This window comes from Gorilla gorilla, chromosome 2 (assembly GCF_029281585.2).
Source record: "Gorilla gorilla gorilla isolate KB3781 chromosome 2, NHGRI_mGorGor1-v2.1_pri, whole genome shotgun sequence".
In the NCBI taxonomy this organism is placed as follows: Eukaryota; Metazoa; Chordata; class Mammalia; order Primates; family Hominidae; genus Gorilla; species Gorilla gorilla.
This window is the reverse complement of record NC_086017.1, coordinates 41887144-41910765: the sequence shown is the minus strand read 5'-3', so window position 1 is coordinate 41910765 and position 23622 is coordinate 41887144. Positions and strand designations below refer to the sequence as shown.

General features: G+C 40.5%; 1 protein-coding gene and 1 non-coding gene across 3 annotated transcripts in view; one reads left to right on the top strand and one right to left on the bottom strand.

Annotated features, from left to right (window-relative positions):
* OSBPL10 (oxysterol binding protein like 10) overlaps positions 1-23622 on the top strand; it is a 418377-nt gene that overhangs the window by 35508 nt on the left and 359247 nt on the right. The gene's annotated exons all lie outside the window — the stretch shown is intronic.
* Positions 4885-5012, bottom strand: LOC115934193 (small nucleolar RNA SNORA25). The gene has a single exon (XR_004070015.1). It is a non-coding gene; the product is annotated as a small nucleolar RNA SNORA25 (small nucleolar RNA).

Genomic DNA, 23622 nt, shown 5'->3' with positions numbered 1-23622 from the left:
ATGATAGAGCATACAACTAAATCTTACACAAGTCAGACTAAAGGATCCATTCTGACCATGGAACTGAAGGTGGGTTTCAAAAAGGGGACGATGCTTTTGCTGAGCCTTTAAGGATGAATAGACTTTGACCTAGCAAAATAGAGAAGGGCATTGTTTCACTACCACTGCTGCATAATAAACAGCAAATTTAGTGGCAAAAAAACAAACCATGTTATTATGCACACAGATTCTGTGGGTCAGGAATTCAGAAAGGGTGCAACAGGGAAAGCTTGTCTTTGATCTGCCATGTCTGGGTCCTTAACTAGAAAGACTTAAAGGTGGGGGTGACCCCACAGATGGGAGGTGAAATTGTCTGAGAGCATCTTCATTCACATGTCTGGTGGCTAATACTGGCTATTATTGTATGAGGCCTTAGTGGAGCTGTGGGTAGAAAAACCTACCTATGGTCTCTCCACGGGCCTTCCTCATAGCAGGTAACCTTTGGGTGGCCAGATTTCTAATTTGGCAGCTCAGGGATCCCAGAGTGAGTGTCCCAAGAGAACCAGGTGGAAGCTGCACGGTATTTTCTACACTAGTTTCAGAAACTCAGCCAGGTGCAGTGGCTCACACCTGTAATCTTAGCACTTTGGGAGGTTGAGGCAGGCAGATCACCTGAGGTCAGGAGTTCGAGACCAGCCTGGCCAACATAGTGAAACACCCATCTCTACTAAAAATACAAAAAATTAGCTGGGTGTGGTGGCACATGCCTGAAATCCCAGCTACCTGGGAGATTGAGGCAGGAGAATTGCTGGAACCTGGGAGGTGGAGGCTGCAGTGAGCCAAGATCATGCCACTGCACTCCAGCCTGAGTGACAGCAAGACTCTGTCAAAAAAAGAAAAAAGAAAGAAAGAAAAAGAAAGAAAGAGAAAGAAAGAAAGAAACTCAGTGGTATCACTTCCACAAGAGAGGCATCATTGTTGGCTAGCTCAGATTCAATAAGAAGTGATACGGACTACGGACTTCAGCCTCTTGATAGGAGGCGTGTGACCATTTTAAAGCCTGTCCTAAGTGTGCTGCAGCAGAAGGAAAGCAGAGACCTCACGGGGTGTTTCCAGCTGGCCTGTAGTCTGATGCTGCTGGCATTGTAGGTGTGAAGTAGAGTGGCAAAGGTGGGGTTGGAAATGTAGACTGGATAACCATGTGAAAAAGTCTTTACTGCTTTGCGGCAAGTACCATATCTGAAGCCACAAATCACAGAAGAAATAACACTTTGTTTTTCTATGAGTCAATCTACTTTTCCTTTTGAGACATTCCATCAGAGCGTGGGAAATTAATCTCACTCAGTTCTGGGTAATCTCTGCCATCCTGGGTTGCCTGAGTTCAGTCCTCCCTCATTTTTTCTCTTGACACTGTCTCTAGAGTGGCATGGGGTGTATGTGGCACGGAGGAAGCTGGCTCCGGGCTAATTTCTGTCCAAGCGGGCACCTGCCCAGATGTACCTGAACCTGTTTGGTTCTAGGCCATTGATTCAAGCAGGTTGCAGCTGTGTTATTCCTGACTGCAGAGCTTCTTGAGGTCTAGTTCTATTTTAGCTAAAACTGTCCCCTTCATAGGGACTCAGAGATAATCTCCTGTACCTCTCTGGAGCTGCAAGGAACAATGTAAGGTCATCTCAGTTCTTCTCTGTTCCCTACTGCACTTAAAAACAATTTTTAACTTTTATTAGAGATGGAGTCTCACTCTGTCACCAGGGCTGGAGTGCAGTGGCACCATTATAGCTCACTGCAGCCTTGAACTCCTGGGCTCAAGCAATCTTCCCACCTCAGCCTCCTGTTTAGCTAGGACTACAGGTGCATGCCACCACAGCCAGCTAATGTTTAAATTTTTTGGTAGAGACAGGGTCTGTCTATGCTTCCCAGGCTGGTCTCAAACTCCTGGCCTCAACTGATCCTCCCACTTAGGCCTCCCAAACTGCTTTGCTTACAGGTGTGAGCCACTGTGTCTGGCCTATCTACTGGACTTTACTCCTATGCCAGGCCAGCTGCAAAGAACCCACCTCCTGGGTTCAAGTCATTCTCCTGTCTCAGCCTCTTGAGTGGCTGTGACTACAGGTGCATGCCACCACATCTGGCTAATTTCTATATATATATTTTTTGAGATGGGATCTTGCTCTGTCGCCTAGGCTGGAGTGCAGTGGTGCAATCTTAGCTCACTGCAACCTCTGCCTCCCGGGTTCAAGCCATTCTCCTGTCTCAGCCTTCCAAGTAGCAGGGACTACAGGCACATACCACCACACCCAGCCATTTTTTGTATTTTTAGTAGAGACAGGGGTTCACCATGTTGGCCAGGCTGGTCTCGAACTCTTGACCTCAGGTGATCCGCCCTCCTGGGCCTCCCAAAGTACTGGGATTACAGGCATGAGCCACCGTGCCTGGCCTCTGTTTTCAATTCTCTGAGTATACTGTCTTAAACTAGGAGTGGAGTTGTTGAGTCATATTATAATTTGGTTTTACTTATTGAGGAACTGCCAAACTTTGTCTCAGGCCCTTAAAACACAAAGCTGGCCCATGTCCTTCCTTGGTCAAGATTCATTGTTCTTTTACTGTACTGTTGAATTTGATCTGCCAGGGTTTTATTTAGGATTTTCACACCTATCCGTGAGTGAGACTGTCTTTGTCAGGCTTTGGTAAAAGGATTATGATTAGTCAGCTTCATAAGTTTCCATCTTCTACATATATTGTGTATTATAATATTATAGATTATGGAAATGATCTATTTCTCCAGTTATAGAATACATAACACAAACATGAGTATTTTGAATTATAAACTTTCAATATCACTTTTAATGATTTTGTTTGCTTCTCCTTAAAATAATCTAAGTAATTTATATTTTCTTTTTTTTTGAGACAGAGTCTCACTCTGTCACCCAGGTTGGAGTGCAATGACGTGATCTCAGCTCACTGCAATCTCTGCCTCCCAGGTTCAAGCGATTCTCCTGCCTTAGCCTCCCAGGAAGCTGGGATTACAGGTGCCCACCAACACACCCAGCTAATTTTTTGTATCTTTAGTAGAGACAGGGTTTCACCATGCTGGCCAGGCTGGTCTCGAACTCCTGACCTCCTTGTTATCTGCCCGCCTCGGCCTCCCAAAGTGCTGGGATTATAGGCATGAGCCACCACACCCAGCCCTCTTTTTTTTTTAATTAACTAATTAATTAATTTATTTTTGCAACAGAGTCTTGCTCTGTTGCCCAGGCTGGAGTGCAGTGGCACGGTCCCGGCTCACTGCAACCTCCACCTCCCAGGTTCAAGCAATTCTTGTGCCTCAGCCTCCCAAGTAGCTAAGATTACAGGCACGTCCCACCATGCCCAGCTAATTTTTCTGTATTTTTAGTAGAGACAGGGTTTCACCATATTGGCCAGGCTGGTCTCGAACTCCTGACCTCGTGATCCACCCGCCTCGACCTCCCAAAAGTGCTAGGATTACAGGCGTGAGCCACCGTGCCCTGCCCCTCTTTATAAACTTTTTAATAGCTCCTAAATTTTTGTTATTCCTTTTATTGTTGTCTAGTTTTTCAATTAATGTTTTTTTATTTTGTCTCTGTACTTGACTTGTAATAGTCTTTTAGTCCACCTTAACTTCTAGATAAGGTATTTTGTCCATTTATTTTACTTTTTCTTGCCTAGGATTTGCTTTTCTGAACTGCTTTATTAGGTTATAATTTTCCTACTTAAAATTCATCCATGCTGAGTGTACAATTAAATGATTTTTAGTAAACATACTGAGTTGTGCAAACATCACCACAATCCAGTTTTAGCACATTTCTGGCACTCTGAAAGATCCCTTATGCCCATTTACAGTTGATCTTCATTCCTATCTTCAGCCTCAGACAAGCACTGGTTTGATTTCCGTATCTATAAATTTGCTTTTTCTGGCTGGGTGTGGTGACTCACGCCTGTAATCCCAGCACTTTGGGAGACCGAGGTGGATGGATCACTTGAGGCCAGGAGTTTGAGACCCACCTGACCAACAAGGTGAAACCCTGTTTCTACAAAAAATACAAAAATTAGTTGGGTGTGGTGGCACACGCCTGTAATCCCAGCTACTCCGGAGGCTGAAGCGACAAGAATCACTTGAACCCGGGAGGCGGAGATTGTGCTGAGCCAATATTGCACCATTGCAGCCTGGCTGACAGAGTGAGACACTGGCTCAAAAGAAAAAAAAAAGGAAAAATACTTGGTTTTTCTGGATATTTCATTATAAATGGAATCCTGTTATATCATGCGGTCTTTTGCATCTGGCTTTTTCTCCTGGCCGTAATGCTTTTGGGGCTCGCCTGTGTTGTAGCATGTATTGTACGCAGCAGGTAATACATTCTGACTTTTTAGATTGTGCTTATCCACATCTTTCTAAGGGCTCTTTCCCTGGACTCATGTAGCTTCCTCCTAAGACTGTGGAAAGCAATACTTTGCAAAGGCTCGAGGGAACACTGCAGATCTCTGGAACTCTCTCTTGGTACAACTTCCTTATCTCTGGTACATTGCTCCATAAATTGTGGATATTTTCTAAAATTTTTCTCTGTTCTGATATAAAAACATTTCACAGCAGTGTTTTCTCTCTAAGATCTCAGGACAATGCTCCCTTTCCCTTAAGTTGCAGAGTCTTTCCTAGGATATATGAAGTCTGTTTTCACTCCTCCATGAAGCAGTGAGCTCTTTCAAGGCCTGGGATTGTCACTGGGCAGATATGTGGGCTGTTCTTCTGTCCCTCCACTGCAGAGGAAGTGTCAGATTTCCCCCCTCAGGCTGAGAGACAACTGGGTGGAGGTTGATCTGCACTCTCCCCAGAGCAATTTCTGGTGCCTAGTGGATTCTCTTTTATCATTTTTTTTTCTTTTTCTTTTTTCTTATATCTCCTCAAGAAAACATAGCACCATCAAATGCCATGGCATCCTATAGAGAACTTCCATCTTTGGTCACAGTGTTAAGAGCTCTTGGTTTCACAGCCTCACAAGCCCTCTTTGAAATGACCTATCTTTTCTCGTTAAAAAAATTAAAAAAAATTTTTTTTTAGAGATGGGGGTCTTGCTATGTTGCCCAGTCTGGTCTTGTACTCCTGGCCTCAAACAGTCCTCCCACCCTGGCCTCCCAAAGTGCTGGGATTACAGGCATGAGCCACCACCACACCTGGCCCTTAGTGGGCTTTCTGAAAGAAGCAAAACTTTTTTCCTGTTTTCATTCTAGGATTTTCTGACTGCAATACCAGTTCAAGAACATGCCTAAACAAATGAAAGCTTCTGCAGAGGGCAGTGCAGTCACAGAAGACTGACTGCCTCCTGCTTGTGTAACCAGCTCTCCCAGTGAGCTGGCAGTTCCTGTTCTCTCTGTCACACGGGGTACGTAGGGGAGCTTTTCTTCCAGCATGTACTGTTCTAGGGGTACTGCCTGACAGGATACTCATCTCCCAAGATGCCCCTGGGCTAGGCAGTGGATACATCAAGTGTTAGTAGTTGTCACTGAATGGTTACAGAAAGAGGCAGGTGGGGGTTGGGGGTAGTAAGGTAAAACTTTGGTTTAGATCAGTTTAGATCGAGCCAGCCTGTCTATACTAGTAGGACTTCTGCCTAGTTGCTTGGTTAGAATGAGGATAAGTAAGCTCCTTGTGGCTGTCCATGGTTCAAGAGCCGAGTGAGTATCATCAGGAATGTGGGTTTTTTTCTTTTTCTTTTTTTTTTTTGAGACACGAGTCTCACTCTGTTGCCCAGGCTGGAGTGCAGTGGTGCCATCGTGGCTCACTGCAGCCTCAAACTCCTGGGCTCAAGCAATCCTCCTGCCTCAGACTCCCAAAGTGGTGGGACTACAGGCATGAGCTACCATCCCTGGCCTATGAATGTGTTTACTGTTAGTGTCCCAACACATTGCATTTAGTGGAAACGTCTCTCAGATTTTGGCATGTGGTCTTCCTTATCTATCACTCCTTTCAGGGAGCAGCATCTTACTAAGTTGGGAAGGCACTGGTGGTTTACCCCATGGTAACCTTGAGGCAATCTAAGGATTTTTTATTTGGTTCTGGAGGAATTGGAAAACCTGTGAGCTTTCCAGGCAGAAGTGGTGAGTTAGGTGGATTATAGGTCAGAATTGTGCCACCTGGGCAGTGGCAATTGGAATGCAGAGGAATCAATAGTTCCTTGTTTTTTCTCTTAAATTTTTTTTTGGCTGGGTGCAATGGCTCATGTCTGTAATCCCAGCACTTTTGGAAACCAACGCAGGAGGATGGCTTAAGGCCAGAGGTTTGAGACCAGCCCAGGCAACATAGCGAGATCCGTCTCTACTAAAAATTAAAAAGATTAGCCGGGCGTGGTGTCACATGCCTGCCGTCCCAGCTACTCAGGAGGCGAAGGCAAGAGGATTGCTTGAGCCCAGGAGATGGAGGCTGCAGTGATCTAGGAATGTGCCACTGCACCCCAGCCTAGGTGACAAAGCAAGACCCTGTCTAAAAAAATTTTTTTAAATTGTGATAAAATATACATAATGAAGTATGCAGAGTAGTTGGATTCATGAAGACAGAAAGTATAACAGTGGTCACCAAAGACTGGGGGGAGGGTGGAATGGGGAGTTACTGTTTGATGGATACAGTGTTTCAGTTTGGGAAGATGAAAACAGTACTGGAGATAGATGGTAGTGATGGTTGCACCATGTGAATGTGACTTAATGCCACCCAACTGTACACTTAAAAATGGTTACAATGATACATTTTATATCATAATATTTTAACTTCTATTATCTGTCTCTATAAATTTGTGTCTAATTTTTTGCTTTTTAAATCTGTGAAGATAGCATAGGTTCTTTTCCTACCAGAAAGTTGGAGGATAGAGGGAAGAGATATTCCTTTAAGATCTCTTCCAAACCTATTATTTTTCTCTATTTTTATTTAAAGAATTAGTGTCTGATCCTATTTTATGAATTAACATGTCTGATTTTTTTTTTTTTTTTTTGAGACAGAGTTTCACTCTTGTTGACCAGGCTGGAGTGCAGTGGCGTGGTATCAGCTCACTGCATCCTCTGCCTCCCAAGTTCAAGCCATTCTCCTGCCTCAGCTTCCTGAGTAGCTAGGATTACAGGCGTGCACCACCATGTCCAGCTAATTTTTGTATTTTTAGTAGAGACAGGATTTGGTCATGTTGGCCAAGCTGGTCTCGAACTCTTGACCTCCAGTGATCCGCCTGCCTTTGCCTCCAAAAGTGCTGGGATTACAGGCATGAGCCACTGTGCCCAGCCTGATTCTTTAGAGTTGTAAGTTTTTGTTTTATTATATTTTTTCTATAAAGTACATTTTCTTTCTTTCTTTTCTTTTTAAAATAATTTTCTTCAGGCAGGTTCCCAGACCAGAGTAGGCTCAGACTCCTCTATGAAGTACTTTTATGATATATCCTACCGCCCCACTCTCCTATCTCATTTTCTCTGGTGTGGCTAGCTGTATGTCTGATGAGAATGTCTGAGTGTAGACACTGCTGCTTCCATGAAACAACTTCAGTTAACAGTTATGGGAAAACCCCATGTTCATGTATTAAAGTCCTGTTACTAGAATTATCACTCTGTGAATTTATATACATGATAACTTCTTTTTCTCAGATCTGGAATAATAGCTGTATACTTGATATTTATTTTGATATATTTTGCAAATTTATGTAGTTGTAAATTGATTTACCATGTATTGATTAAGCCTGATTTTCATAGACACTGTCTGATATAGTGTGGATAAGTCTAAATTCAGCAATACTGACTTTGCAAAGTGACCATGAAATTGTTACATATTGGCTGATACAATATCTTGACTGACATTGACTTACTGATTATAGTATATTAGGTGATGAATTGGAGACAAATTAGTATCTCCCTTGCAGGTACAGGGCAGTAAAATTATTTATTTTCTTGGAAAGCACTGTGATGAGCATCACTTTCTTCAGCTGGAAATCTTAGTGTTGATTCTTCTTCTGTTCTGGAGCCTGTGATTGATTGGACTGTAATTATTGACAACTTTTCTAGGAAGTCTCAGAGCTTTTAGAGGGGAGAGTATTTACATTTGGTAGAAAATCTTTTTTTTTTTTTTTTTTTTTTTTTGCTACAGGGTCTCGCTCTGTCACCCAGGCTGGAGTGCAGTGGTGCCATCTCTGCTCACTGCAGCCTCGGCCTCCCGGACTCAAGTGATCCTCCCATCTCAGCCTCCCTCTCAGCTGGGACTACAGGCTGGGGCCACCATACCTGGCTAATCTTTTTATTTTTTGTAGAGATGGAGTCTTGCTAATATGGTTTGGCTCTGTGTCCCCACCCAAATCTCACCTCTAATTATAATCCCCGTAATCCCTACACGTCAAAGGTGGGATCAGGTGGAGGTAATTGGCTCATGGGGGCAGTTTCTCCTGTGCTGTTCTCCTGATAGTGAGTGAGGCTCATGAGATCTGATGGTTTTATAAGCATCTGGCATTTCCCCTGCTTGCACTCACTCCATCCTTCTGCCCTGTGAAGAAGTGCCTACTTCTTTGCCAGCAGCCATGATTGTAAGTTTCCTGAGGTGTCCCTAGCAATGTAGAACTGTGAGTCAATTAAACCTCTTCCTTTATAAATTACCCAGTCTTCGATATTTCTTCATAACAGTGTGAGAATGGACTAATATCCTTGCTATGTTGCCCAGGCTGATCTCAAACTCCTGGGCTCAAGCAATCCTCCTGCCTCAGCCTCCCAAAATGCTGGGATCACAGGCATGAGCCACTGCACCTGGCCTGATAGAAATTCTTAATTTCTCACCTTTCCTCTTTCTTTACACTAAAGAATAAGAAAAGCCAATAACAATGGCTGCTATTGGCTTACTGTCTTAAAGGCAGATAAGTCTCCTCACTTTGGGGCGAAATGTCTCATAAAACCTATCATAGAGTGTATGAATACCGTTAATGAAACTCTGTCTCTTTTTTACACAATCTAGGGAAGTTGATATCACTTGTGGCTGACAATAAATTTGAATCTGGATATTCTTATAAATTTTCTAATACAGCATTTATTGGCTGCAATACAGAGTTATATCACCCTTTTACTAGAAAGGAGATATTTCTCTGCATTCCATGTACTCCTTCAACAAGTATTTTTTGAGTGCCTTCTAGGTGCCAGCTACCTTATAATTAAATTCCTAATCTTAGGACTGGCATCCGTGGTTTGTCAGATTTTAAATTCCACAGGATCATGTAAGTTCAAGTTAATTAATTCTAGGTACTAAAAAATAAGACTTCCTGTTAAGACAAAAATTAATTTTACATGATTAATATAGATATTTGAAAGGCTTCTTGGAATTGAAACAGCTCTTAAGACCTTCAAATTTTGACAAGTTGAACCAAAATGATTCAACAACAACAGCAAAAAACCACTGAGCTTTAATATACGTTTCGAATTGTTTTATGATATCAGAAATAATAGGAGAACTGTTCAGTAACACAACTTGTAAAATCTAAAAACATTTTAAAGGAAATTCATCACATTATAATTTGACAAGCCCCTAAATATGACTACTGAAAACAGGCACTAATAACTGGAATGACTGTTTTACATTTTATTGCTGATAGCGGATGGGTCTTGAGTAAAGATGTGAATTTGCTTTCAATGGTCCTCCAACAACAACACATCTTATTTGATAAAATTCCATATTAATGGAGAGTTCATTTGAGAGTAAGCCAACTGTAATTTTTCCTAAGGTTTTCAAACAAGAATCCAAAACATACATCCATTGAATTGAAGTTTAACACAATTCGTTATCCTAGAAACGTTAAAGAGCTGGAGATTAATAGTGTTATCACCTCAAGTCAACTGTTCAATAGAATTAAAAATTGGAGATGTAGTAATTCTCATATTCTTGTTTCTTTTCACAATCACAAAAAAATATCCAGTGTCCTATTTAAGTGGCATTTCAACTTAAGCTAAAACTTGATTCTTCTTCTTTTCCTGCTTTGCTTTCTTTTGGTGGAGGAGGGGTCATGCAAGAAGGAACTTAGTCCTAAAAACAAAATATATAGATTGCCACAGATTTTATTTCATTTTATTTATTTTTTTGTCATTTTTCTTTTTACTTATTTAATTTTTAATTAATTAATTAATTAATTAATTAATTAATTATTTTTAGACAGAGTCTCACTCTGTCGCCCAGGCTGGAGTGGCATGATCTCGGCTCACTGCAACCTCTGCCTCCCGGGTTCAAGAGATTCTCCCACCTTAGCCTCCTGAGTAGCTGGGATTACAGGTGCCCCCCATCATGCCTGACTAATTTTTGTATTTTTAGTAGAGATGGGGTTTTGCCATGTTGGCCAGGCTGGTCTTGAACTCCTGACCTCAAGTGATCCACCTGCCTTGGTCTCCCAAAGTGTTGGGATTACAGGCATGAGCTTTCATGCCCGGCCTATTTATTTTTAAAATAGAGATGGGGTCTTATTATATTGCCCAGGTTGGTCTCAAACTCCTGGGCTTCAGCAATCCTCCTGCCTCAGCCTCCCAAAGTGCTAGAATTATAGGCATGAACTACCACGCCTGGTCAGCCTTAAGATTTCAAAGGAGCAATTCTTAAAATGACTCATCTTTCCTATATATCTGGGTTTAATTCCGAAATATTCTAAGATTTCAAACTCATTTTTCTATTGCATTTATATTTCCTATTTCTCATTGCTTTTAAGAGGAAATGCATTTCCTATGTTAGCTTTATCCTCGAGTCTATTTTTGAATATTTGTTGAAAAAAGTTACTAACATCAGAATTTTATGGATTCTTTTAGTATATTAAAAGCCTTTTGGCTGGGCACAGTGGCTTACGCCTATAATCCCAGCACTTTGGGAGGCTGAGGTGAGTGGATCACATGAGGTCAGGAGTTCAAGACCAGCCTGGCCAACTTAGTGAAATCCCATCTCTACTAAAAATACAAAAATTAGCCGGGCGTATGCCTGTAGTCCCAGCTACTTGGGAGGCTGAGGCAGGAGAATCACTTGAAACTGGGGGGCAGAGGTTGCAGTGAGCCAAGATCACGCCACTGCACTCCAGCCTGGGTGACAGAGTGAGACTCTGTCTCGAAAAAAAATAAAAATAAAATTATTTAAAAAGCCTTTCAGGTTAAATAACTGAAGATAATCTAAAAATATTGTTGCAAGAAGTAGGCTGCTGATTCAAATCACATCTTTAAAAAAAATCCAACATATGAAAATAAAAAAGTTTTAAATACCAATGACCTTGATTTCATCTATGGGCTTAAGATACATTTTAGATTCAAATATGATAAACCCAGTTACTCTCCCTGAAATTGTAAAATAGTGAAGTCTTTTTCATTCTTGTTTGTCACTTAAGTTCTCCTCAATTGTTTTCTTTTTTCTTTTTCTTTTCTTTTTTTTTGAGATGGAGTCTCTCTTGGTCACCCAGGCTAGAGTGCAGTGTCACGACTCAGCTCACTCCAACCTCCGCCTCCCAGGTTCAAGCAATTCTGCCTCAGCCTCTCCAGTAACTGGGATTACAGGCACCTGCCACAACGCCAGGCTAATCTTTTTGTATTTTTAGTAGAGACGAGGTTTTACCATGTTAGGCAGGCTGGTCTCGAACTCCTGACCTCAGGTGATCCACCCACCTCGGCCTCCCAAAGTGCTGGGATTACAGGTGTGAGCCACCATGCCCGGCCTCCTCAATTATTTTCAATCTTTCTATTCCCCTTGTCAAAATATTTCATATAATCTTATCATTCCCTTGAGATAAGGAATTGCTGTTGGAGAAAATGTGATTCCAAACAGAGAATATTTTATGTAACTTAAGGGTTTTGCTTAGTAATTTTTTATTTATTTATTTTTTTTTACAGTCCAGAGGTCTTTTATTTTTTTTAACACCTATTATGCCATGAATTCATAGGGAATAGGTTCCAGCAGCTCAGGCTGCTTCCCATTGGTTCTCACAAAGTGTGCTTCTCTGGGTGGAGCAGGCGGGCGCTTCAGTTGAACCCAGGTACCTTTGTCTTTGGCTTCTTTCTTTTTCTGATCATTTTCCTTCATGCATTTTAGGAAGCGATCTCAGCCCTTAGAGTGCTTAATACGCTCAATACACACATTAATTCTCTTGGCAAGAATCTTGCCCTTAACTTGTTTGTTTACCACAATGCCAGCAGCATGCTGGGTCACACTGTAGACTCTTCCAGTTTAGCCATGGTGCCACTTGTGGGGCATTCCTTTTTGAATGGCGCCCATTCCCTTGATTTCCACAGTATCACCTTTCTTATAGATTCGCATACACGTGGCCAAAGGAACAACTCCATGTTTTCTAAAAGGCCTGGAGAACATGTATCAGGTGTCTCTCCTCTTTCCCTTGGCGTTCGTCATTTTGGCAAATTACTGGAAGATGGCGGTTCTGGCCGAAAGGAAGCAGTAAAATTTTTATCACTTGCTTTCTTAAGAAAATTTAGATATCATAAATTTAGCCTCTAACCTTCTTTGACATATTCTCTATTCTCATTTTATGACTCAGTCTCTTCTGTTGTATTTAATGGCTTAATAGAGTCATGTTTGAAACTGGGTGGAAAGCAATTTCAGGAAATGGTTTACAAGCTACTTTTAATGGGTACTGTTAGAGTATTTATTGCTTTCGGATATAACATTATTATTAAAAATTATTTGTTGGTTGCTGGTGGTTGTGCTTGGAGCTATGAGAGACATAAAGAAGCTGCAATCACTGTCCTGTGCCCTATTATGTGGCAAATAAAAACTATGTGTCTTTACGTGGTTTCTCTGGCTCTACCTGAGATATTTTCCCCTCTAGGGAATGGACATTGGTTACAGCGAGATAATGCATTTTCATCTTATTTTTATTGGCTCTCTTTTCATGAGTATTAGATTCCTTGGTAGTCAAGCTGAACTCCCTAAGAGGAAACACTAGGTCAGTGAAGTATATCAATGGCCTTTATAAGAACATGATGTTGATTCACGATTGCAAGACTTGCATTAGGGTTTGCCTTGCTCATATTGTTACCGGCAGAACATATCTGTATCTGTACAGGTCTGCAGCAACCTCAATTCTTGCCTCCTCAGAAGAAAGGATTTGACTGAGGGGGATAATGCAGAAGGAGAGACTGGGGCAAGTTTCTGAGCAGGAGTGAAAGTTTATTAAAAAGCCTTAGAACACCAACATGGCACATGTATACATATGTAACAAACCTGCACGTTGTGCACATGTACCCTAAAACTTAGAGTATAATAATAATAAAATAAAATAAAGAAGCCTTAGAACAGGAATGAAAGGAAGGAAAGTACACTTGGAAGAGGGCCTGGCAGGCAACCTGAAAGGCAAGTGTGTGGTTTGACCTTTTGACCTGGGGTTTTATATGTTGGCATACTTCTGGGGTCTTGAATTACTTCTTTCATCCCACTTACCTAACTCCTGAGAACTTATCAGGAAACTGCTGATCACCAGTTTCAGGTGTTACCTATTATGAGGCTGCCTTTCACTGGTGCCGGCTGTGACCAATTATTACCGTAGCAGGGCAGTTAACAACAGCCTGACCATCACCTGATGGCCACCCAACATTCCTGGGGTGTGTGTGTGTGTGTGTGTCTGTGTGTGTGTGTGTCCTGACTAGCTACCTACTGTAACAATATCTGTAAGTAGATGTTTGAAATAATCTTAGAGATTAGAGTCATGAGTTTTGGAGGGGACAAATATTCAAATCTTCCATGTCCTCTCTTTTCTTCTACCTTCCATCAATTATTTCTCACAAAAGGGGCAGATTTCATAGCCATAGAAAAGGAAAGATGACAAAAATGAAGACGATACCAAACATGTTAAAATATAAAACAGGAGAGCAAGAGAGTCTATGGATACCAGAAGTTTCCAAACTCCTTAAAGAGCATAAAATGTAAAACCCACCTCTTTGTAACATTTCTTCCTATTTAAGAAAAGAGGAGAAATCAGTTTCATATTGCAATTTGATGTGTATATCGTGTGTGTATATGTGTATGTATGTATCCAAAACACAGATTTTACAAATCAATACTTGTGATGCATACTATTATCTATTCTGTGATTGATGGCTGGGATTTAAAGGTTGAAGTAAAGAGCCAAGATGACTTCTGGTCTTTGGTTTAAGCAATTGGGTTGGGTGGTAGTACTGTTTACTGAGATAGAGAAAATGCAAGAGGAATTGTTTTGAAAGTTTAGAGAGAAGAAAGTGAATGAAATAATGATTTCTGATTTGGCCTTTTATGTTTGAGTTCCTTAGTATAGTGGTTCTCAGACATTTTGACTGATCCTCAGTACATTTGACATGAAGACCAAGTTGACGGGCACACATTTATATCATCTATGAGTATGCACATGTGTATGTCCTCCTCCTTTAGCAGGAGCAACAAGAGCTCTGGCCTGAGATGGGGGTTGAAAGATGCCATCTTAAGAGAGGACTCAGTGAAGTGTTAGGGCCACCATGAACAAGAAAGAAGTTCTCAATGTTTTCCTCATTTCCAGGTGGCACTCACTTCCAGAACCCAATGGCTAGTTATTTCGAAAAGACCAAGGCAGCGAATGTATTGGAGACAGTTGTTCCAGTCTCTCCATTCCTCTATCAGGAAAGATCAAGAAGGAAGAAGCTCAAGGTCTTCTCTTGCTTTGAGAAAAGCTAAATTGTGGAGTCTGAAGGGGGACCTCCATTTCTTGCTTAAAATCTGAACACCCCTGCCCCTAACACATGCAAACCTGGGCACAGTGATGTGCACCTGTAGTCCCAGTTACTCTGGGGACTTGGGCAAGGGAATCACTTGAGCCCAGGAATTTGAGTCTGTAGTGGCTATTCATAGCCATAAATAGCCTGGCAACATAGTGAGACCCTGTCTGTTAAAATAAAAAATAAAAATAAAATCTGAACACATTCAATTTTATTGATTAATTAAAAATGATTTTGAGTTAAACTTACTGAAAAATAATCGGAAAAGTTTAGCAAACACTTATTTCCAACATCAAGAATTATTAATTGTTAACATTTGTCTTATTTGCTCCTAGTCTTTTCTTTGATGAATATAAAACATTATGGATAAAGCTAATGTCCCCTTGAATCATCACCTCAATCCCATTCCTCTCCCCTTCTCTGTGCCATCACTTCAGTTAGCATTTATGAATTTGATCTGCATCTTCTGATCCATATTTCATTGTTTTCATACATAATTATAGCCAAGATATAGTATTCGCATTTTTAAGATTAATAAACCAAACATCGCATGTTCTCACTCATAAGTGGGAGTTGAACAGTGAGAACACATGGACACAGGGAGGGGAACATCACACACTGGGGCCTGTCAGGGGGTCGGGGGCAAAGGCAGGGAGAGCATTAGGGCAAATACCTAATGTAGATGATGGGTTGATGGGTGCAGCAAACCACCATGGTATGTGTATACCTATGTAACAAACCTGCATGTGCTGCACGTGTATCCCAGAACTTAAAGTATAATAATAAAAAAAAGAAAAAAAACTAATAAATGACTCCTCCACTGGCCACGGCTGTTATTTAGCAAGCTAGGGTCCTAGCATTCAAAGTTATATCCTCTCTGAGTGAGAACAGACTTTCTGAGGGTGAGGAGATGGTGACTGTACAAATCTGTATGGATGCCAGTGCAGGCATCTTTGGCCCAGGATGGAGGGCTGTTTCTGAGGAAGTGAAGTGGGCTCTATGGGGAACTGCAGTTCATGCCCATTTCCTCAGCTTAGAGCTGTCTCAACTAAAAGTAGTAAAAGCTGTTCACCACCTGCAAAATGCAGCTGTGTGGGCTATTTTGAAACAAAGGGAGTGTTAGTATGGGTGGTCATTTCCCCAGATCTCTCTTGGTTCACTAGGCAAAAAGTAATGCAGATATTAACGGCAGGGTTTTCTGCGTCTTTCTCTCACGGCCATTGCTGTGTGTGGTAGGAGGCATCCTGTTGCTTTATACATTTAGGGTTTTTTTTAGAACCATATAGTTTCTTTAAGGGTTCCTTTAATCATTATCAATCTGGATTGTAAGTTGAAGCTAACAGTCCTCCAGCCATAGTAAGGAGAAAGACATTCCTCAAAGAATATTATGGCTTAGCCGGGCATGGTGGCATGCACCTATAATTCCACTGCTTTGGGAGGCAGAAGGATTGCTTGACACCAGGAGTTTGAAACTAGCCTGGGCAACACAGTGAGACCCTATCTCTATATAAAATTCAAAAATTAGCTGGGCATGGTGGCTCATGTCTGTAGTCCTAGCTACTTGGGAGGTTGAGGCAGGAGGACCACTTGAACCTAGCAGTTTAAGGTTACAGTGAACTATGATTGTGACATTGCACCCCAGCTTGGGGCACAGAGTGGGATCCTGTCTCAAAAAAAATCTATATATCTATATCTATATATCTATATCTATATCTATCTATCTATCTATCTATCTATCTATCTATCTATCTATCTATCTATGTCTATATATATAAAGGCTCCATATATCATGTTTAGCCAGAGACTTTGGCATGTATAGCAAAGACCAGAGCAGGTCTGAGCCATCCACACAACCCTGGCTGATGGAGTCTGTGTGTGTGTGCAGCAGATACTCAAGAAAGCCTGATGGCTCTGCTAGACCAAGAAAAGAAGAGACACAAAATCAGGAATGAAAGACAGGACATTACTACTGACCTTATAGAAGTAAAAGGAATTGTAAGGGAATATTATGAATAACTATTAGACAACAGATGAATTAGACAAATTCCTAGGAAGATGTAAATTACTGGCTTGGAAAAAATAGAAAAGCTTGATAGACCTACAAGTAAAGAAATTGAACTGGTAATTAAAAATCTTGCCACAAAGAAATGCTGATGCCCAAATAACTTCCCTAGTGAATGCTATCAAATATTTAAATAACAAATACTAGTAGCTTACAAGTTCTTTCAGAAAATAGAGGAGGAAGGAACACTTCCCAGTTCATTCAATGAGGGCAGCATTAACCTGATACAAAAGCCAAAGATGACATGAGAAGAGAAAACTACAGACCAATATTCCTCATGAACATAGGCCCCAAAATTCTTAATAAAATCCTATCAAACCATGGTCAGCAACATAAAAAAAGGATCATATACCATGACCAATAATATCCCAAGAAATGCAATATTCCTGTATCCCAGAAATGCAAGGTTGAATTAACATTCAAAATCAATTAATGTGATATACCATATTAATAAAAGTCAAAACTGATATGATCATCTTCACAGATGCAGAAAAAACATTGGAAGAAATTCAGCACCAATTCATGATAAAAACCCTCAACAAACAAGATAGAGGGGTCCTTCCTCATTCTGATAAAGGCATCTACAAATAACCTAGGGCTAATATCATATTTAATGGTGTAGGACTGAATGTTTTCCTCCTAAGATCGTGAACAAGGTGAGACTGTCTACTCCCACCACTTCTGTTCAGCTCTATACTGGAGGTTCTAGCCAGTATAATGAGGCCAAAAATAAAAAAGACATCCATGTTGCAAAAGAGAAGTAGGACTTTTTAAATTCACAGATGATATAATCCTTTATGTAGAAAATTGGAAGAAATCCACACAAACACAAATCTAGAACTAATAAATTAGCAATGTTGCAAGAGACAAAAGCAATATACAAAGCTAATTATATTTCCATGTTCTAGCAACAAACTATTCAAAGATGAAATTAAGAAAATAATTCCGGCCGGGCACGGTAGCTCATGCCTGTAATCCCAGCACTTTGGGAGGCCGAGGCAGGTGGTCAGGAGTTCTAGACCAGCCTGGCCAACATGGTAAAACCCTGTCTCTACTAAAAGTACAAAAATTCGCCTGGCATGGTGGCAGGCGCGTGTAATCCCAGCTACTGGGGGGCTGAGGCAGGACTTGAACCTGGGAGGTGGAGGTTGCAGTGAGCCGAGATCACGCCATCGCACTCCAGCCTGAGGGACAAGAGTGAGACTTTGTCTCAAAAAAAAAAAAAAAAAAAAAAAATTCCATTCACAATACGTAAATAAAATCAAAAGGAACAAAATACTTAGGAAAAAATGATCAAAAGTAGTGCTAGATATATACATTGAAAACAACAAAATATTGAAAATATTGCTGAGAGAAATTAAAGAAGATATAAATAAACATCATATGATGGGTTGGAAGACTCAACTTTGTTAAAGGGTGATTTTCCCTAAATTGATTTACATTCAACAGAATTCTTCTCAAAATCCCAAGCAGGCTATTTTTTTGTAGCAATTGATAAGCTGATCATAAAATTTATATGGAAATACCAAGGACCTTGCAGAGCCCAGACTGTTTTGAGAAGGAAGAATGACATTGGAGAACTTATACAACTCAATGTCAAAATTTACCATTAAAACGACAGTAATCAAGACGGTGTGATATTAGGGTATTGGATAAGCATAGGCATGTACAGTAGGCCTCTCTTTTCTGTGGTTTCGATTTCTGCAGTTACCCATGGTCTACTGTAGCCCAAAAATATTAAGTGGAAAATCCCAGAAATAAACAATTTATCGGTTTAAGATTCTTATTATAGTATGCTCTTGTAATTGGCCCACTTATTATTATTGTCGTTAGTCTCTTACTGTGCCTAATTTATAAATTAAACTTTACCATAAAGTTTACATATATAGGAAATGCCAGTATAGAAAAAAACATAGAATGTATAGGGTTCTGTACTATCTGCAGTTTCAGGTATCCACTGAGGGGTCTTGGAATATATCCCTTGCTGATGAGAAGAAACTATTGTAAGGCAATGAAGCAGGACTGAGAATGCAGCAATAAACTATATTAAATTAATTTTCACCAGCGGTTCTAAGACAATTTCGTAGGGGAAGTATAGTCTTTTCAACAAATTGAGATGGAGCAGGGGGTTCTTTTAGGGGCTTGTGGGTGGCCCAAGCATGGAAATAAAGAAAAGTCTTGAGTTCCTTCAAGGGACATTCCGGGCACCTATCTAGCTGTATTAGTCAGTCTTCACACCGCTAATAAAGGCATACCTGAGACAGGGTAATTTATAAAGGAAAGAGGTTTAATGGACTCACAGTTTCACATGGCTGGGGAGGCCTCACAATCGTGGCGGAAGATGAAGGAAGAGCACACGGACATCTTACATGGCAGCAGGCAAGAGGGCATGTTCTGGGAAACTCCCCCTTATAAGACCATGAGATCGTGTGAGACTTATTCATTATCACAAATACAGCAAGGGAGAGACTCGCCCCCATGATTCAATTACCTCCCATTGGGTCCCTCCCAGGACACGTGGGAATTATGGGAGCTACAATTCAAGATGAGTTTTGGATGGATCACAGCCAAACCATATCACTAGCCTTGAAAAGTAAATGAGCAACTTGATAAGCAAGAAGTTAAGAGTAGCTTAAAACAGGAGCCACAGAAGCTAAAGTCAGGAGATGTTTGATTCCCTATAGAAACTAAAGGTATCTTAACATATGTACCTGAGTTGTTTTTCAGAAACCCAGACCTCCACCAAACAGATCCACTGGCACACAGATGTCAAATATGAGGGACTTGAGGACTGAACTCTGACCACCGCTATTTGTTTTAGATGTCTTCCTAGGCAGTCTGGCAGAAGTCACACTCCCAGGCCAGAATTAACGTTCTTTTCTGCTGATCCCAAATTTTTAGACAAAGCTTTGTGTCCTTTAATCGCAAATCAGAATTTTTTTTTTTTTTTGCAGCATCTTGCTCTGTCACCCAGGCTGGAGTGCAGTGTGTGCAGTCTTGGCTCACTGCAACCTCTGCCTCCCGAGCTCAAGTGATCCTCCCACCTCAGCCTCCCAAATAGTCAAGGTGCCAGCCACCATGCCTAACCAATTTGTGTATTTTTGTAGAGACGGGGTTTCACCACATTGCCTAAGCTAGTCTCAAACTCCTGAGCTCAAGCAATCCATCAGCCTCAGCCTTCCAAAATGCTGGGATTACAGGCGTGAGCCACCATGCCAGGCCTCAAATCAGAAAATCTTTTAATCCACCTATGACCTATGGGCCTCTACTTCAAGATGTCCCACCTTTTTAGGTCAAACCAATGTGTAGCCTCCATGTATTGATTTATGACTTTGCCTGTAACTGCCTCGACATCCTAAAAAACCCTTACCTGTAAACCATCTGGGAGTTTGGGTCTTAAGTATGAGCTGCCCAATTCTCCCTGTTTGGTGCCCTGCAATACATGCCTCACTTTCTCTTGCGCAAATCCCAATGTCAGTGTTTGACTTTGCTGCGCCAAGTGAGCAGACCCCAGTTCGGTTCCATAACAAAATGGTGCTGGGACAACTGCATATCTATATGCAACGCTTCAGAAAAAATAGATAAGCTGGACTTCATTATAGTTGAAAACTTCAGCTCTTCAAAAAACACCACTAACAAAATGAAAAGACAAGTTAAACAGACTGGGTAATAAGATTTGCAAATCATGTACCTGACAAACGACTTATATCTAGAATATACATATTTTGTTTTACTTTTTTTTTTTTCGAGACAGATTATCTCCTGTTGCCCAGGCTGGAGTGCAGTGGCACGACCATGACTCACTGCAGCTTCAACCTCTTCAGGCTCAGGTGATCCTCCCACCTCAACCTTCCTAGTAGCTGAGACTACAGTCATGCACCACCATGCCCAGCTAATTTTTTTGGTATTTTTTTGTAGAGATGGAGTTTTGCTCATGTTGCCCATGCTGGTCTCAAACTCCTGGGCTCAAGCTATCTGCCCACCTCGGCCTCCCAAAATGCTAGAATTACAGGTGTGAGCCATCATACCCAGCCTAGAATATATTTTTAAAACTCCTAAATGGGCAATGGATTTGAAGAGATATTTCACTAAAGAAGATATACAAATGGTTAACAAGTACATGGAAAAGGTGTTCAACATCATTAATCACTAGAGAAATATAAATTAAAACCACAATGAAATATCCATTTACTTTTACCAGAATTGCTGAAATAAAAAGGAAAGCATTCATGAGTGTAAGGGAGTGGAGAAACTGGAATCCTTTAATATTATTGGTGGGAAGTTAAAACGGTGCAGATATGTTGGCAAATGGCTTCTTAAAATGTTAAACGTAACCCAGTAATTCCAGTTCTAGGAATATACACAAGAGAAATGATAACATCTGTCCTCATGACATTGAACTTTATTTGAGCCTGTGCTCCTGGAAAGCAGCAACGCGGAGAAAATACCCACACTTTTGTATTTGTAAGAAAGACTACCCACAAAGAATCACTGTTATGGACTTAATTATGTCCCACCCATGCCCCAATTCATATATTGAGGTCTTAACCCCCAGTACACCTCAGAATGTGATTATACTTGGACACAGGGCTTTTAAAGAGGTAATTAAGGTTAAATGAGGTAATGAGGATGGGGCTCCAATCCAACAGAACTGGTGTTTTAATGAGAAGAGGAAGCAATATCAGGAAAGCATGTACACACAGGAAAGTCCAAGTGAGGACACAGCAAGAGGCAGCCATCTGCAAGCCAAAAAGAGAGTCCATGGCAGAAACCAACTCTACTGACACCTTGATCTTAGACATCCAGCCTCCAGAACTCTGAGAAAATACGAGTTTTGTTGTTTAAGCCACCCAGTTTGTGGTATTTCATTATGGCAGTCCTAGCGGACTAACACAACCACCTTGCTCTTGCATATTTCCTGCCATCATTCCTTAGGACTCCTATAAGACTCACTGGTGGCTCTCTTGCTTACCTGCTTCTATAAAATCCCAGGTCTTCTTTTTTTTTTTTTTCCTGGAGATGTTTTTCATTAATGAACATTTTGCCTATTATAAAAGCTTGAATGAAATCATCTCCTTAATTGCTCAGCACATTTTGTCTTTTATGTCCATCACAAAGACTTGTACGCAATTACTCATAGCAGCATTATTTGAAAACTGGAAACAATCCAAATGTCAATTAATTAATGAATTGATAAATGTAGTATGCCCATACAATGCAATTCTATTTAGAAATAAAAAGGAATGATATAGTACTGATACATGCTACAACATAGATGAACCTTGAAAACATTATGCTAAATGGAAAAAGCTAAGTTCAGAAGACTACATATAGTATGATTCCATTTACATGAAATGTCCAGAGAGGGCAAATTTAGAGAAAGAGAAAGCAGATCAGGCTAACCTGGAGCTGGATATGGAAGTGGAGTATGTCTGCAAATGGGCTAAAGGAAAATGGGCTAAAGGAAATTGGGTAGAGTTCTAAAATTGGAATGTGGTGGCGATTGTACAACTATACATATACTAAAAGTCATGAATTGTATACTTACAATGGGTGAATTTATGGCATATAAATTTTAACAAAGCTATAGAAAATAACAGGAACAAAAAATAAAATTCAAATGCTGCAACAAACTATGAAAATTCACTATCAGAACAAATTGTACCCAAAGAGTGGATTAAGCATCCAGACTTCAGGTGTTTTGCATTGTAGGCTCATTGACTCGGCTTCTACAGAGCACTGTAAGTGGAACTGGGAGAGAAATCCCTCTGCAAATTCAGGGTTCATGTTTGATCCACATATCTAGAACCACCCATCAGAGCAGCACCCTCACCACCATAGTCAAAGATCGATAGTTATACTTTATATGTTCCAGTGTAGTAGAAATAAAGAACAAAGAAAATAACTCGATGAAGAAATAGACTATAGTTGAAGCTATTGATCATGGAGCCAAATAAAGATAAGACAATGAAAGACTGCAAACAATTTTACCCTTCTTATTGCAAAGAAACAGAGTTAATAATTTTTTATAATTGCATCATTAAAAATTGTGTTGAATCTTTTTTTAAAAAATTCATTTTTAGTTAGATATTTACAAATGAGGCCAATACCCATTAACTAGTCTGTGGATGTTGAACATATGAAAACAGACTTAAGAAGATGCTTTCTCTTCCAACTGTAATGCAAGTTTACTTAAACATTGGCACCGATCTTTCTTCCCATTATACTCCTCTCTTCAGAATCTTCCTCCTACCACACGTCTCTGCTTATTATAAATTCCCATTCAGCCGTAAGACTTAGCTCTAATGTGATTTAATAGTTCATTTCTTCTTGAATCATCATTACTTGCATAAATATATTATTGATTGCACTTGAATGTAAGGAATGATGCCTTATTTTTTTTCATGGGGTAGCCTCTAGAGTATGGAGCACTTGGTAAACTTCCCTAAATATGCTTTTTGAATTGAATGGAATGTATTACCCCCTGGTGGCTGAATAGGAGAACAACTTCGGACTTTGTTAAACGACATCACCCCCACTCCCTTGTTCCTCAAACTACTGTGGATTTTGGAGGGCTCCAATTGTGGAATTTAATTCAAGGGAATTGGGGGGGGGGTGGGTGATGTTGATATTCTAAAACTGGAATGTGATGATTGCACAGCCTTCAAAATCAAGAGTAGCTCAGGCCGTTGGTGGAGATTGCAATTTCAGAAATTATCTTTTTTTCCTTTTTTCCTCTTTTTTCATTTCTTCCCACTCCTGTTCCTTTTCATTTTTCTCATTTCTCCCTTGTGAATCTTTCCTCCACCTTATCTACTCATTTTAATTTTTTTCTTCTTTCACTCCTTGTTCTTATCTTTTCACTGCTG